General features: G+C 39.9%; 1 protein-coding gene across 2 annotated transcripts in view; it reads left to right on the top strand.

Annotated features, from left to right (window-relative positions):
* The window catches only part of LOC134342854 (teashirt homolog 2), a 554,080-nt gene that overhangs the window by 2,760 nt on the left and 534,150 nt on the right, over window positions 1-17,170 (top strand). Inside the window, exons 2-3 of one of the 2 annotated variants that reach the window (XR_010017125.1) lie at window positions 15,634-15,686; window positions 16,415-16,535. The exons of the other annotated variant lie outside the window; for it this stretch is intronic. The gene's annotated coding sequence lies outside the window, so the exon portion shown is untranslated. The remainder of the gene's footprint in view (window positions 1-15,633; window positions 15,687-16,414; window positions 16,536-17,170) is intronic. 2 annotated transcript variants of the gene reach the window in all.

Below are 17,170 nucleotides of genomic sequence, written 5' to 3'. Positions count from 1 at the left end.
CTTCAGTTGTGCTTTGTCTCTTCAGTATTTCTATGATAATTGCTTGTTTTAGGTTTGCTGTTCTTTTGAACTCTTAAAAGCAGTCTGACTTGGTCTTTGTCCTGCACCAGATCTGCACAGATATCACAACATTCCAAAGTGTCTGAATTCATACCTCAAAATTTTTCAAAATCACACAGCACAGATTGGCCATAAAACTCAGGGCAAATTGTTGCACTCATTTCATCTCCTGTTGTAAAGGCCAAACTTGGCAGTGCCTTTTGCATCATCCTGATTTACCTTATTGCTCCTTTCTTCTTCAATACCAATATTTAACAAACCTGGGACTTGATGTTTCACACCTCAAGTAAATCATTCATTTCAGAGGGATGGAGATATTTATGTATATATTGAACTAACCCCAAGAATAACCTGTGAACAAGAGTACTTTTGGCTTTGAATTCACTCTCCTTAGATCACATATATTCAAAGTATTAGTGGAAATATTTTAAAATTAGTTTGGAATCTTTACTGCTTGGAGATAACTGGGGTTAATCACTTTTTTAAGTATTATTTTTGTATTGATCTATATTTTAGAATAATTTGATCAATAAATATGGCTCATTGTGTTAAAATACAAGTGTTACTGCTAACTAATAGGTATCACTGTTTGGAAGCCTTCCCCAATACTAAGTAGTTCTGAATCGTTTCTAATTGGCTCTTAAAGATTAATTTCTGAATTTGATTATCTTTCACAGTCTCACTAGGTGAATCTTTTTTGAAGTTCAGAATCTTGCAGCAGCAGTTGCGTAATGTCTTCATGTGTAGAGCTCTTGCATTCTAGCCTGTAACGCTGACATTTGGAATGAGGTTTAACTTCTTCAAGACTGTAGTGGATTTGTCACGTTGCGATATGGAGTCATGTAAGAATCATTTTGCAGGTCCATCAGTAGTAATGAATTCTGGATGGAACAATCATATTAAAAAATGAAAAAAGTGCAAATAATGGAAAAATGTTGCAATAAAAAAGAAAATATTGGTAGTCCATACCAGGCTCTGCATCATCTCTGAAAAGGCAGGTTAAGTTTTATGGTGTTAGAACTTTTCATGATCCATAATAATGTGAGTTTTCTCATTTCAAAGCCTGATAAACTTGCATTAGATTACAATCATTTTCTACTTTTTTCCAGGAGAGGAAGTGTTCATTGTAAAATTACAAGGACGTGTGTTGTGCTTTGTAAACCTTGATGCTTTCCAGCCAACATTTTCATGGTGGACCATGCTGCAACAATTTGTGATGACAAGTGGCTTATTCACTAAACAGGAATTAACTGTAATAATTACAGTTGTTCGTTAGCTCCACATGAAGTAATTATAGATTAATGAACACCTGTGTCCGGAAGGGTAGAACAGACTTAAATTCTTGCTTTGAACATTCCTACTAATTGTACCAGTGAAATATAACAAAGAGGAATGGTACTATAGAAGAAAGGTTTGTTGATTGTAACATCTGTTTTAGAGTCATAGAGTAATACAGTATGGAAATAGGCCCTTTAGCCCATAATACTCCAAGTGCGACCTCACCAACAACTTGTATGACAACAAGTGTCCCTACTCCTAAATTCAGTGCCCTTACTGATAAAGACTAGCATGCTAAATGTGACCTTCTACTTGTATAGCTGCTTTCAGCAAACGATGCTCTTATACTGCCAGGGTTCTCTGTTCACAACACTCATATTAGTTTTCAATCTCTTGAGTTTGCTTTAAAATGAGCCTAATTCTATGGTAGTCCAATATTTGGAAAAATCTGTAATCTTGCCTCCCGATAACATTGAATTATTACATTCCTTATTTTTTTTAAGTTAATATCAGCCAACAGTGACAAAGAAAGCTCCTAGTTGTCCTCAAATCCATTTGGGTACACTGATGTCCTTTGAGAAGGAAATCTGCTTTTATTCTGCTGTTCAGTTTTGTGATTCCAGATTCACAGCCTTATCACTGTCTTTTAGCTGTTCACGAAAATGAGCCAGTGGCCCACACTTTGGTTTGGAAATGTGACAAAAAGTAGTAATAAAACTAGATAGATAACTGGACATGGACACTTGAAATGGCATCGGGTCTACAGACATTGCAAAGTCAGAAGAGATGTAGCACAAACAAGCCAAGCAGTAGCATGACATACTACTGTTTATAGATTTGTACAGTCAGCCAACAGTCTTTATTATAGGTGTGTATGCCTATTTCCATTGGCAAGACAGACATAGCTACCGATTTTTGTGTGACTGATTGAGGGGGGTATGGTGGTGTTGCGATGTGGTCTTTGGAACCCTTAACATTTTTATTCCGGCTCTATGAAGTCTCAGTAAATCAGATAAAACCAAACATGGGCAAAGAAAATTAAGACATTACCAACAACCATCCTCCCTCACGGATTTTCCACCACTGAGGGAAAACAGGGATCAGTGAGGCAGTGATGGAATATGCTTAGGTATTGGGACTTCATAGTTCATCTAAGTGTGGTTTGCCAGCATTGCCTTTAACTGAGCCAGCTAAGTCCTGGAAGACAAAGGTGCTTGATAGCAAGAGGGAAGTACTTATAATCTTGTCTTTATTCAACCACGTATCAGATATGGACCTGATTCTGATGGTATTACTGAGAGAGTTCCCTTGCACAGACTCATTTAGAGATGAACTTCCTTATTCACACCGAAAACCTACTACATCTTGATGTGTACACTACTATTGCAGTCAAAGGGATGAATTCACAAGAGTCTTGAGAGTGCAGAACAATGAATATGAGAACCTATGGACAGTTAGCAGCAATAGAATGGTCTTCTTGCCATGGTCCTGGTGACCTAAAATGAGTTACCATCTGGATAACTGATCTACCATTAAATAATATCTCTGGTACCACTCAGATAAAATGTAAATTATCTAAAAAGCGAAATGTTGCTATCTTATCAATCTACTCTAATTGGTTATATGTAATGGGATGTGATTGACAGTGGTGCACTCAGTCAAGTTGAGCATGATGTTTTCCTAAAGGGTCGTCTACTGGTGAGTTAACGGAGAACATCTGTGCGTGGCTTTGTGTAACATGGAGAGGCTGATGCACGAGCATCTACCACAATGTCCTAGTCAGATCTGAGTTTGGGTCCATTGGCGTGGATTGCAAGACGACTGGGGTCCCTTCACTGCTGTTGTGATGTGTCATCATCTTCTGCCAGCTCAACCATTGAGGTCTTGGTTAGATCGGTCTTGGAAACCTCCATCCTTTACCTTAATGCATAAGTGACCCTACAGGATCTAAGTGCCAGGTGGCTAAACTCCAGACGGCATTGCTTTCAGGAACTCAGGAACTCACAAGCTTTTCCACTATGACAAGGAGATGATGTTTGGAGAAGGATTGACAGTACTAGGAAGACTAAAAGAGTCTGTACATTCTGGAGCAAAAAAAGAACAGAATGCTGAAAGAACTTAACAGGACAAACAGCATCTGTGGAGGTAAAAGATGCAAGTCTCAACTTGAGTGTCTCAACCTGAGACGTTGACTTACTCCTATTACAAGCTCAGTTGCTGTGTAGTCATTGACAGTGCTGTCAAGTTACGGTTGCTCATCCGTAACTTGGTCATTAATCTACTGAAGGGTCTCCATGGGTTGAGCAGCATCAATGTGGGGAAAGGTATAGTTGACATCTTGGATTCGGACCTTGCATCAGGACTGAGAGTTGAGAGGGGAGATTGTGAATATAAGGAGGAGAAGGGAAGGGGCATCTGCATTCTCATATGTCTCTACTTGTTTATCAATGCTCATTCCAGATTCTGCCAAGAGTGCATTATAGAAATTTGACAGACTGTCAAATGTTGGTTAATATAGTCGAATTCTAGATTTTAGATGAGCATGTCTGCCATGAGAATAGGCAGCATTTGGCTGAGTATGGCAGCAAGAGGCCTTCATAAAATTAAAATCAGTAGGAATCAGAATGGAGCAGCCTCTACTGACTTGCATTGTACCTGAGACAGAGGAAAACAGCTGTTAGAGATCAGTGACTTAGTACTGCACCATTGCTGCAAGAGCTACTCATGGTAACGCCTTATGCCCAGCTTACTTGGGTATATCATAAGGCAGGAATGGAAAGGACACTAGTGACTGTACAATGTTGTAATCATCAGGTAATGTAGTGGTCTGTGATAGCGAGCACCTGCATTTAGAGAGATCTGCACCACTTTCAGATTTGCATTACAACATGGCAGGTGATAACAGCACCATATTAATCAGGCACTGATCATCTCCAAGAGAGTGTCCGTCCCTTTTTCCTTGTCATTCAGTTGATGCTTCCATCATCCAGTCCCCTACTGTTAATACAGAGAATGTTACATCCCTGGAAAGTTATCTATACCAGCTCTTTCACTCATGTCGTAGTGAGAGCAGGGCTTTAAAGGCTTTTGACTCCCAGGACCCTATAAAGCACAGGGTCAAAGTGAGTGAAGTTGAACAATATCAGAACCCAAACAACCTGGCTTATCATTGCACCCGTCAGTATTAACAGTTCTATACTGGTGCACCATAATGCAGTATGTACTATGTACAGGTTGCCTTTCAATAGCACGTGAAAGTCTACTTGTCATTTGTAACCCAATTTCCCTTCTACCTTAGTGGGCAAGGGCAGCAGGTGATTAAACTACCATCGCCTGCAAGTTCTGCCCTTGTCACAAACCATCCCATTTATCCAGGATATAGGATGCTGCATTGCTGCTGGGTCATACATTTCTGGAGCTCCCTATTCAACAGTAGAGTGAGTTTCTGTACGCTACAGGAATTGCAGATGTTCCAGAAAGAGCCTCCTGCCACTTCTGAATGAGGAATGAGCAAAATTACTTGCATTATCAGCGATTTCAGTTTCCCAAGAATGAAAGAAAAACAAATCCAGTGAAGTTTTCTGCTGACGGAGGTCTTCCAACTTTTCCCCAGTGCTTCTGATAATAATTCAAAATTTATGTTCTTCTAATATGAACATTTCATGTCCAGAAACAAGGTACTAGAGTTATGGTTTCATGGACAAATATACTTCTCTATGTCATTTGGGCGTTGTGTTGCTTAGTTGTATGGAATAAAACTTTGAAGCAACAGGATATCTTTGGGATCAGCATTGTAATTAGTATTTCTTTCACACAATATATGTAGACCATAAGGCAGAGGAGCATAATTAGGATATTTGGCCCATCAAGTCTGCTCCTCCATTCCGTCATGGCTGATATATTATCCCTCTTAATTCCATCTCCCACCTTCTCCTCGTATCCTTCGATGTCCTGACTAATCAAGAACCTATCAGCCTCCACTTTAAATATACCTAATGATTTTGCCTCGACAGCCATCTGTGGAAATGAATTCCAGATTCACTACCCACTGGCTGAATAAATTTCTCCTTATCTCTTTTCCAAAAGGATGTCCCTCTATTCAAAGACTGTGCCCTCAGGTCAGTGGCTCACCTATTGTAAGAAAAAACCTCTCCACATCCACTATATCTAGGCTTTACAACATTCAATAGGTTTCAGTGAGAACTAATCAATAAGCTTCAAGATCTTGGCCCAAAACCACATTGTGCCAATGGATCCTTAATTTCCTCACGTGGAGACCCCAGTCAGTTTGGAAGTTATGAAGAACACATGACAGCGCTTCCACTTTCTAAGAAGTTTGTGAAGATTCGGCATGACATCTGAAACTTTGTCAAACGTCTATAGCTGTATGGTGGAGAGTATATTTACTGGCTTCACTGAACTTCACATTCCAATTACTGAACTGTTACCTCAACCTATGGGCTCTTCATCTTATATTCTGGAAATTTATTATTATTATTAATAGTTCTTTTTTCTATCTTTTTGTATTTGCATGGTTTATTACCTTTTGCGTACTGGTTGTCCACCGTGTTGTTGAGGTCTTTCTATAATTCTATTACATTGGATCTATTGAGTATGCCTGCAAGAAATTGAATCTCAGGGTTGTATATGGTGAAATATATGTAATTTGGTAATAAATTTACTTTTAACTTTGAAATTTGAGATCCTCCCTTATTCTCTAAACTCCAGTGAGTACAGACGCAGAGCCATGAAACGTTCCTCATATGGCAACTCTTTCATTCCAGGAATTATTCTTGTGCACCTCCTCTAGACCCCCTGCAATGTCAACACATCTTTCTTACATAAGGGGCCCAAAACTGCTCACAATACTGTCTGATCAATGCCTTATAAAGCCTCAGCATTACATCCTTGCTCTTATATTCTAGTCCTCTTGAGATGAGTGCTAACATTGCATTTAACTTCCTCACCACTGACTGAACCAGCAAGTTAACCTTTAGGGAATCCTGCACAAGGACTCCTAAGTCCCTTAGGTCCTCCGATATTTGAATTTTCTCCCCACTTTGAAAATAGTCTATGCCTTTATTACTGCTATCAAAGTGCATGACCGTACACTTCCTTGCACTATATTCCATCTGCCACTTTTTTGCCCATTCCGTCATCCAAATCATTGACATATAATGCAAAAAAAAAGTGGTCCCAATACTGACCTAGGTGGAACATCACTGGTTATCTGCAGCCAATCAGAAAAGACCCCTTTATTCCCACTCTTTGCCTCTTGCCAGTCATCCAATCCTGTAATACCACAGGCTTTTATCTTGTTAAGCAGCTTCATGTTTGGGACCTTGTCAAAGATCTTTTGAAAGTCCAAGCAAACAACGTCCCCTGACTTTACTTTGTCTATCCTGCCTGTTATTTCCTCAAAGAATTACAACAGATTTATCAGGCAAGATTTCCCCTTAGGTTACCATGCTGATTTCAGCCTACTTTATCATGTGCCTCCAAGTACCCCAAAATCTCGGTCCTTAATGATAGACTCCAACATCTTCCTTACCACTGAATTCAGGATAACTGGCTGATAATTTCCTTTCTAATCCCTCCCTCCCTTCATAAAGAGTAAATTGACGTTTTCAATTTTCCAGTCCATTCCAGAATTTAGTGATTCTTGAAAGATCATTACTAATGCTTCTACAATCTCTATAGCTACCTCTTTCAGAACTCTGGAGTGTATTCCATCTTTTCCAAGTGACTTATCTATCTTCATGCCTTGCAGCTACCAACCAAATACCTTCTCATTAGTAATAGCAACAGCTCTCACTTCTGCCCAGACACTTTCAAATTTCTGAATACTGCTAGTGTCTTCTTCAGTGAATACTCAAGCAAAATACTTACAGAGTTTGTCTGCCATTTCTTTATTTCCCATTATTACCTCTCCAGTGTCATTTTCTAGCGGTCCACTCTTGCCTCTTTTGTTTTTTATATATCTGAAGAAGCTGTTGGTATCCTCTTTTATATCGTTGGCTAGATACCTTCATATTTCATCTATTCTCTCCTTCTGTACCAATGAATTTCCCACTAATTTTTGTTACATCATATGTCCTCTCTTTTGCTTTTATGCTGTCTTCAACTTCCCTTGTCATCCATGGTTGTCTCATCCTCCCTTTAGAATACTACTTCATCTTTGGGATATATATGGATCCTGTGCCTTCTGAATTGCCCCCAGAAACTCCAGCCATTGCTATTCTGCCATCATTCCTGATGGTGTCCCCTCTTAATCAACTTTGGCCAGCTTCTCTCTCATGCCTCTGTAATTCCCTCTACTCCACTATAATATTGATAGATCACACTTTATCTTCTCCCTCTCAAACTGCAGGGTGAATTCTATCATATTATGATTACTGTCTCCCAACAGTTCCTTTACCTTAAGCCCCCTAATCAAATCTGGTTCATTACATAACACCAAATCCAGAATTGCCTTTCCTCTAGTGGGCTCAACCATGAGCTGCTCTAAAAAGCCATCTCATAGGCATTCTAGGATTTCCCTCTATTGAAATCCAGCACCAACCTGATTTTCCCAGTTTACCTGCACATCGAAATCTCCCATGTTTGTCATAACATTGTACTAATTACATTCCTTTTCTATCTCCACTTTTAATTTATGTCTTGTTATAATTTATGTTTATATTACTCTAAAACTCTGCCCTTGGAGAAAGTTTCTCTACAAAATTTGTATTTTGTAGAGTGTTTCTCCAAAGGCAGAGTAATGGAATAATGTAGAACTGTTGCTATTGTATGAGTGTTCAAAATATAGTCGTTTTTAAATAAAATTTACTTCCTTCCTGATAAATGAGCCTGGCTCCAAGCAAAAAAAAGTCATGAGTCCAAATCCCAAGATTATGCTCAGTGTAGTGCGGTATGATTGTTACTTCAGCTGGGTGGTGTTACAATGAAAGGGATGATGTTTATGGATCAATTTTTCTTTGAAATTCTCCTCCTGCTTGGTTGACTGAAAGATGTGGGAAAAATAAGGATTTTTTTAAATGAACTATTTGTTTGAAGGACACCGCAATAGCATAGAAAAAATTAATAGCATTTTATATATGCCTCAGCCTTCCTATAAATAACATTAATGGAGTTATGCCGTTTTTCATGATTTACTATCGGAAACAGATGCTGCTTACTGATTAAAAGTATGTAGGTAATGACCACACTGGAGTGCCTTGGTAGGACTAATATTTTAATCAAAAGCATCTGTTTCTCACTTTCAGTGCCATATTTATATGAAAGCTGTACACAAGATTCTATGGGGCAGTCTTTCATTCTTTCAAATGCAGTTCAGAAATCAGGCATTTGTGTAATATCTCTTTGTCCATCTTCAATTATTCACCATTGATTTCTGTTAGACACCCTGTCTTGCTGTTTTGAAAGTTTTCAGTTGTTGGGTGAAGATTTGTCTATAGCCTCTGTTCCATTTATTATCCTTGGCTCATTTTTATATTACATTTTTAGCATATTGTTTCTGAGTGATGTTAATTTTCATATCTACCCTAATAATGCTCAACTCCTGTTCTGTTACCTCTGGACTATTCCACCTTGTCAGACTGATTGTGTTGACACTCACTCGTGCAGCAGACACATTAGGAATATGGAAGCAATTCTCTTTATTTCTCATCTCCTCTCTGTACGGTGGCTATCAACTGTGAACCTCCCCTGGCAGTGTAATATCAAAGGTTCAAAGGGTTCATTTTATTGTCAAAGTATGCATGTGCAATACAACTCTGATATTTGTCTTCTCCAGATAGCCATGAGATACAGAAAGACCATGGAGTTGATTAAAGAAAAGACATCAACTCCCACCCCAGGACGAGAAAGAAAAGAAACGAAACTGACAGACCCCAAAATCCCCCTCCCACTCCCCTGCAGAAAAATATAGCAACAATAGCATCAAATCATGTATAGCTTTAAATCATCTATAGTTCTAAAAGCCTGATATCATTCATAGTTGAACAGATGAACATATCTCTGTTACCACTAAGTTCGTGTTTTACCTCCTTTGTAACATTGCTTGAACCACTCCATCTCTGCTCGGAGTCTGCACGGGATGGTTTTCTGTATCCAAGTGAACTGTAGGTATAAGGTAAATTTAGAGTGTGGGGAATTGAAATTGATTTGTTAGCATAGATGTGTTCACAAAATATACAGGACAGATGATTTGGATTAGCAATTTTGAAGCTACTGCTTGTAAACTGTAAACTTGTGAGGTACTTTTCAGAAGTTTACCATTATTGAAACTTAAGGCAAAGAAGACAATTCAATTCATTGTATTCATGCTGGGTATGAAAATAGCTACTTGGACCGTTCCCACTTGGCTTTTGGTCCACAGCTTTGAGAGTTATGGTGCTTTAAACCCTCATCCAGCTACTTTGTAATGTGTTATGTTTTTCATTTCCATCACCTTTCCAGGCATTGAGTTCCAGAACAGATTCATGCTTCAGGTGAAAAATGTTTTCCTCAACTCCCCTTTAATCACTCTTGTAATTATTTTAAATTGATGCCTCGTGTTTTCATCGCCTTGTTAAAGGAATTGGGCCTTCCTGTTCAACTCCATGGCCCTTTCATACATTAAAAAAATGAACTTAACCATGAATCTGTATTTGAAACATTAGTTTGGGGATGATATAGCCTGTTAGTGTTGCCGTAGATGTTGAATATTAAGTCATCTTACCAGTTTGTATTTTGCTCTAAACAATGAGTACTGAGTAACCCCCAAAAAAAAGCCCAAACATCGATCATTGATATTTCGATATTCACATGTGAATGACCACACCCTATCGGATCATCTTTTGACTTAATGCCTGGGTACATGAACCTTCGAACATAAATCAACTGGTAACAGTCAGCCCAAATGCACTTTGCCAGCAATTTTGCATCTTCAACATTTTGCTGAAGTGGTTAGTGTTTCTACTACTACACAACAGTTAGGAATATCTACCATTCCATGCCTGGACAACATTTCAAGAAATCTGATTACTTATCTGTCCACATTCAAGGACAGATTCAAGGATTCATCACAGGGTCTGAACGAATATACCATAATTCTCATGGACTTTATAAAAACAATCACAGGCAATTGTGGTCCCACTAATCATTCAGAATCGTCTTTAACCAGAAGCCCTGAATGAACAATGAGATCTGCAATCTGCTGAGGGCCTGATCAGTAACATTCAGGTCTGGTGACCAAGTTAAATACAAAAGGTACAGTTATGATCTCCAGTAAGCCATCTCACGTACAAAGTGGCAGTTCTGGACCAAACTTGAATCACTTGATGCCTATCAGCTGTGGCAGGGTTTAAATGCTATCGGCTCCAACAAAGTGAAACTGAGCAACATAGGTGACAACAAGGCTTCATTCTCAGATGAGCTCAATGCTTTTTACGCTCACTTTGACCATCAAAACATGGAGGCACCTCACAAACTCCCACGGTCTCCGTTTCTGAGGCTGGTGAGAGCTTCTCTCAGGAAAGTGAACCCAAGAAAAGCATCCGATCCAGATGGGTACCTGGCTGAGTATTGAAAATCTGTGCTGATCAATTGGCAGGAGTGTTCACTGATATCTTTAACCTCTCACTTCAGCAGTCTGAGGTACCCATCTGCTTTAAGTAGGCTTCAATTATACTGGTGCCTCAGAAGAATGTGGTAACCTGCCTCCATGACTATCATGCAGTAGCACTTACATCAACCGTGATGAAGTGCTTTGAAAGGTTGGTGACATATTTGAAAGGTGAAGCATATGAACTCCTGCCCAAGAAGTGACTGGAATCCACTCCAATTTTCCTAGTGTCATAACAAGTCAACAACAGCTGCCATTTCATTGGCTCTTCACTCAATCCTGGACAGCGAAGATGCATACATCAGGATACTCTTCGTAGACTACAGCTCAGCATTCGAAACTGATCAATAAGATTCAAGACCTCAGTACCTCCTTGTCAAACTGGATCCTCAATTTCCTCATTGCAGACCCCAGTCAAGTCAAGATTGGCAACAACATCTGCACAGGTGCACCACAAGGCTATGTGCTTAGCCCCTGATCTACTCACTTTATATTTATGACTGTGAGGCTAGGCATGGCTCCAATGCCATATTTAAGTTTGCCCACGACCCCACTGTCATTAGCTGAATCAGCATATAGGAGAGCGATAGAAAATCTTGCTGAGTGGTGCCACAGAAACAACCTCTCACTCAATGTCAGCAAGACCAAGGAGATGATCGTTGACTTGAGGAGGAAACTAGAGGTCCAGGAGCCAGTCCTTATTGGGAGATCGGAGGTGAGGAGGCTCAGCAATTTTAAATTCCTCAATGTTATTATGTCAGAGGATTTGTCCTGGGTCCAGCACATGAGTGCCATTATGAAGAAAGCATGGCAGGGCATCTCCTTCTATAGAGGTATGTGAAGATTCAGCATGACATCTAAAACTCTGACAAAATTCCATAGATATGTGGTGGAGAGTATGTTGCTTGGTTGTATCACAACCTGGTATGGAAATATCAATGCTCATGTACGGAAAAGCCTACAGATACAGCCCAGTCCATCATGGGTAAACCCCTCCCTACCGTTGAGCACATCTATACAGAGTGCTGTTCCAGGAAAGCAGCATCCATCATCAAGGACCCCCAACATCCAGGCCATGCTCTCTTCTGGCTGCTGCCATCTGGTAGAAGGTGCAGGTGCCTCAGAACCTGCATCAGGAGGTTCAGGAGCGGTTATGACCCCTTAACCATTAGGCCCTTGAACCAGAGGGGATAACTTCACTCACCCCATTACCGAACTGTTTGCACTGTGCTGGACTTTCAATGACTCTTCATCTCATGTTCTTGATAGTTGATTATTTGTTTATTTATTTATTATTACTTTTTTCTTTCTTTTTTTGCATTTGCATATTTTTTTGCACATTGGTTGTTGTCCACCCTTTAGTATGGCCTTTCATTGATCCTATTGTATTTCTTTGTATTTAAAATGATTGTCCCAAGAAGGGATCTAAGGGTTGTATATGGTGACATATATTTATATGAATACATTTAGTTTTCACATTTGTGTTAGATTAGATCCTTTCCTGGGCTATGGCAAGATGTTATGTCATCTGTCCTCAGTGGGATACCCTTAGTACATCGCAGAGTACATTATGTGGTTGCTACCATTCTGATTTAGAGGGCCATTCTGATAACATCAGGGACTTCATTGTAGCTGTGGTACGGTTGCAGGCTGCTCAAATACTTTCCAAGTTCCTAACAGTTATAGTAAAATGGAATGAGAGTACCTTACCCAGCATTTGACTGTTGAGATCCATAGGTACGTCAGTAGTGTGTTTCATTCCCAATGCCCCATTATTGAAGACTTCGGTAAGGCTATATCTGGGTTCAGAGGCTTTGGGGGAGGGGGAAAAGACATTCCAATCAATGAAGAGACTACTCTCAGAGAGTTTTCAGAGGCGTGCATACTGCCAGTACTTGTTTGAGCAATGATTATTTGCACATTTAGGTTTTACAAAACTCTCATTATTGAGGTATGTGAGAAGACCTGGAGCCACTCTTTTATGCCTGATTGCCTCTCCAAGAATGTCAATGTCACATTGTCTTAGAATCTCCTGATCACGGGATGGTTTCATTTGGCTGCCATATCTTTGACATTTCTCCCTGTTTTCTGCTTGCTTCTGCATTAGAGATCACTGAGGCACTGTACTTTAATTTCAGAGAGGATCACATGGCATCTGAAGTTTGGGATTGGTCAACATTGCTGGTTTTCATTGTTTTTGTATAGCTGAATCAGAATCTGGTTAATATCACCGGCATATTACACCAGTGTTTAAATTTTTTCTTTTGTGGCAGCAGTACTGTGCAATACATAAATAAAAAAAAACTATACATTATAATAAGAAAACATATGACCGAAGCTATTAAATAAGGACTGCAAAATGAGAGCTAAAGAAGAAAAAAAAATAGTGAGCTAGTTTACATGGGTTTGTTGTCCATTCAGAAATCTGATGGTGGAAGGGAAGAAGCTGTTCTTAAAACATTGTGTGTGCTTCAGGCTGTATGTACCTCCTTCCTGATGGTAATAATGAGAAGAGGGCATGCCCTGGGTGATGGGATCCTTAATGAGGGATGCATTCTTTTTGAGGCATCACCTTTTGAAGATGTCCTCAATGGTGGTGAGGTTAGTGCCCATGATGGAGCTGGCTGAGTTTGCAACTTTCTGCAGACTTTCCTGATTTAGTGCAGTGGCCCCTCCATGCTAGGTGGTGATGCGACCAGATAGAATACTCTGTACGGTTCATCGTTGGATATTTGCAAGAGTCTTTGGTGACATACCAAGTCTCCTCAAACTGTTAATGAAGTATAGCCACTGCTATGCCTTCTTTGTAATTGCATCAGTATGTTGAGCCCAGGTTACATCTCCAGAAATGTTGAGACCGTGAAACTGCTTACCCTTTCCACTGCTGATCCGACGAAGAGGACTGCTCTGTGTTCCCTTGACTTCCCTCCCTGAAATCCATAAACAATTCCTTTGTCTTACTAACATTGAGTGTGAGGTTGTTGTTGCGCTACCACTCAACCAGCTGATCTATCACACTCTTGTATGCCTCCTCATCACCATATGAAATTCTGAAGTCAATAGTTGTGTCATTGGCAAATGTATCGGTGGTAATTGAGCTGTGCTTGGCCACGTCATCATGCGTTTAGAGAAAGCAGAGCAGTGGTAAGCATGCATCCTTGAGGGGTGCACTGACTGTGGTCTACTGGTGAGGAAATGAATGATCTAGTTGTGGAGAGAGGTACAGAAGCCCATGTCCTTGCTTCGAGAGAAGTTCATTCTGCCCATGACTCACTCTCAAAGCAGTAGATGTAATTAGGTCATAGTTGTTGAGGCAGCTTACCCTGCTCTTCTTGGCAGTTGTGGATCACCTGAAGAATGTTCTCATGAATGGAGCTATCATGCCATCATTGAAAGAAATAGTACTTCCAGACAGTTCCAACATCTGCCACCTCCCTGCATAATGGATCTTGGGAATAAGGTATTTCTCCTCTTGAGTGGCTTTTCACTTGAATACCCAATCCACCCACACCAGCTGAGCACTGATACAGCAAGAGTCACAGAGTAGCAATGGATATTTGTGGAAATTGTCAGTGGTCTGCTGAAAATCCTGTGCTTGCATCGGAATGGTGCTGCCTTTCAGTACATATCAAGCAGATGTGCATACTTCTTTATCTGCAACATTCTGCATAATCTGTGTCCATGAAACAGCAACAGTGCTGGAAGAGGAGCAACAAGGAGACCCTAAGGTTGAGAGCAATGAGGCTAAACCTTATGAGTAGCAGGAACAAGTGGTGCTGCACTAGAAATGGGGATATCCCTGCTCAGATCTGCAGCCCCATGTCACAGCTCAGCTTATAGGGTAGCTAGTAACTGCACTCAATATGGGGTGTTTTTGTTTTAGACTGGTAATTCTTAAAATGACCTCATCAATTCTGAGTCTCAAAAGCATGCCAGGTAACCCTTTCCATAGTCGATGATTCTTCTCAGGCAGCCCATCTAGATCAAGAAAGAGTCCAGAGCTACAATGATTAACAACAGCATAGAATGCCGTTAATTAGTTGGGGAAACCCAATAACACTCAGGATTCATTCAAATGTTGCTGTGAGGATCCAACTATGCCGATTATTATACTTCAATAACTGAATCCTGATCCATTTGCTGAAAAGGATTCTTACATCTGTTTCTGATAGTCTGGAAATGACCAGAATGTATTCTGTGAGGAAGTGGTTTATTTCTGCATTGTTTCACTGAGAGTTCCCACAATTTGAGAAGACCACTGCAGCCCATCCTTTAGGCTCTTCTTATGCGGACCCTAGCAGTTTCCTGCCATCTCACCAATAACCCTGGCATGCAGGACCACATTCCTGACATTTACTTCACCAATGAGAATAACTAGTTCTCTTTCACTAAATTTAGGGCTCTCTCTCCCTCTCCCCCACCCTCCATACCTTACATTTCCTACAGCTTCTCTCTCTGCGTATATTGATGTTATCTGCCTGCCATAGGGAATGTGCCATGCCGGATTTAAGCTGACCATAGGGACTGTGCCTTTGAAGTCTGACGCACTTTGATTGGAGTTTAGCAAATACTTGAAAGCTGTGTACAACTGATAATGCAGCGAATTATACAGTTCCCATTTTAATGCTGGTTCTGGGTAATTCTCTTCCCAACATGCTTTTGGCCAATTTCACTATTTTATTTTGCAGGGGACCCAATCCGATGTTAGTGTTCCATCCAGTGATGATTTACAGCATCGAAAGTAGGTGAAACTCAATTTCTAGGCAATAATATTTCCATTTAGTAGTAGCAGGCAATCTGTTTCACATATGTCCCATTCTCCCATTTGTTTTTTCAGAAGATAACAAGACAAATACAGATGAGCAATGTTGATTATACTATCCTAGCTCATGTATGCAGAGAAAACAGCAGGTCTTTCTAGCCTCTTACTCTAAGCTTCTGAACCCAGGACTATTCTGATTTTGTTCTCTGATTGTACAGCCCTTTCCCCATCCTGGCATCAGGTTCTTTGCTGTGCTTAGCCTGTGAACAATTAATGAATTACCATATCTTGAACAGGATTCCAGATCTATCCTGTATCCTTTGGTACTTCTTCATCACCTTCACAGCTGAGTGATCATGCACTTTCCATTCTTTCCTCATAACTCTTGAACTTCATCTTTATCTTGAATACGTTCATTCCATCTCAGGATTTAGTATTGAGTGACTAGTGAGTTATATAGTTTAGACATGGCATCTTCTGTCTTTACTGTAGTAATAATATTCAATGTTCTACTTGCAATATTCAGTTGTTAATGTGCAATAATCTAATGGACATGGTAAGTGACAAATCTACTGTGATCCCAACTTCCTTCCCGAATATTCCAGTTAACTGTAACCTTAGCTGCATAATAGCAATTTATCTGAGTATTGTTTATTCTTTCCATTACTCTGCATCAAACATTATTTTACTGTTGCGTTATTTTACAGGTTTTATACATATTTACGAGATCGGGACTCTAGCCTCTTCTCCAGTACATCTATTGTTTTAATTTCATCTCTTGGTGGTAATGTTAAATGAAATACATAGTCAGTAGAAAGAATTCCAAAGGTAAAGTACTACACATAGATACAATATAATACATTAAGTGCGCTGTCTGGATTTTAATTCCTGCATGTATGAATTTAATTATTTTGTGTAGCGTCTCAATCAACGTCACTGATGTTAACTTTTATTTTTAATATTAAGCCCTGTTTAGCTATTACTCTCCAATAACCTCAAAATATTCTCTACAAAAATTTACTGCTCTCTCATTCAATTCTTTAAGTCTGCATAACATCTCTCTTGCAGCAGCACACAAAGTACTGCAAGAATTCAGCAGGTCAGGGATCATCTGCAGAGAAAAGTGGACCTTTTCTGGACACAAAAGTGGATGTTTTGGGTCAAGAACCTTTACCTGGGCTCAACCCCATAGTGGCAACTGTCCTCTACCCTCCATAGTTGTTGCCTGATTGCTGAGTTCATCCAGGATTTTTTGTGTTGCTCCAAATTCCAGTTTCTGCAGTCTCCTTTATTTCTACAGAATACCTCATTAGTAGCATTTGGAGAAGTTGGGGTAATGGATTGTATTTGGGGGATTCTTGCAACTAATTGAAAGACATAGATTTGCCTAACACTGTAAGGACCATTATTAGACATGGCTTCATTTCACATTCTTGCAATATCATCTCTGGAGTCTCCAAAGG

This window comes from Mobula hypostoma, chromosome 2 (genome assembly GCF_963921235.1).
Source record: "Mobula hypostoma chromosome 2, sMobHyp1.1, whole genome shotgun sequence".
Classification (NCBI taxonomy): Eukaryota; Metazoa; Chordata; class Chondrichthyes; order Myliobatiformes; family Myliobatidae; genus Mobula; species Mobula hypostoma.
The sequence above is the reverse complement of the archived record's forward strand: the minus strand, read 5'-3'. Positions and strand labels throughout refer to the sequence as shown.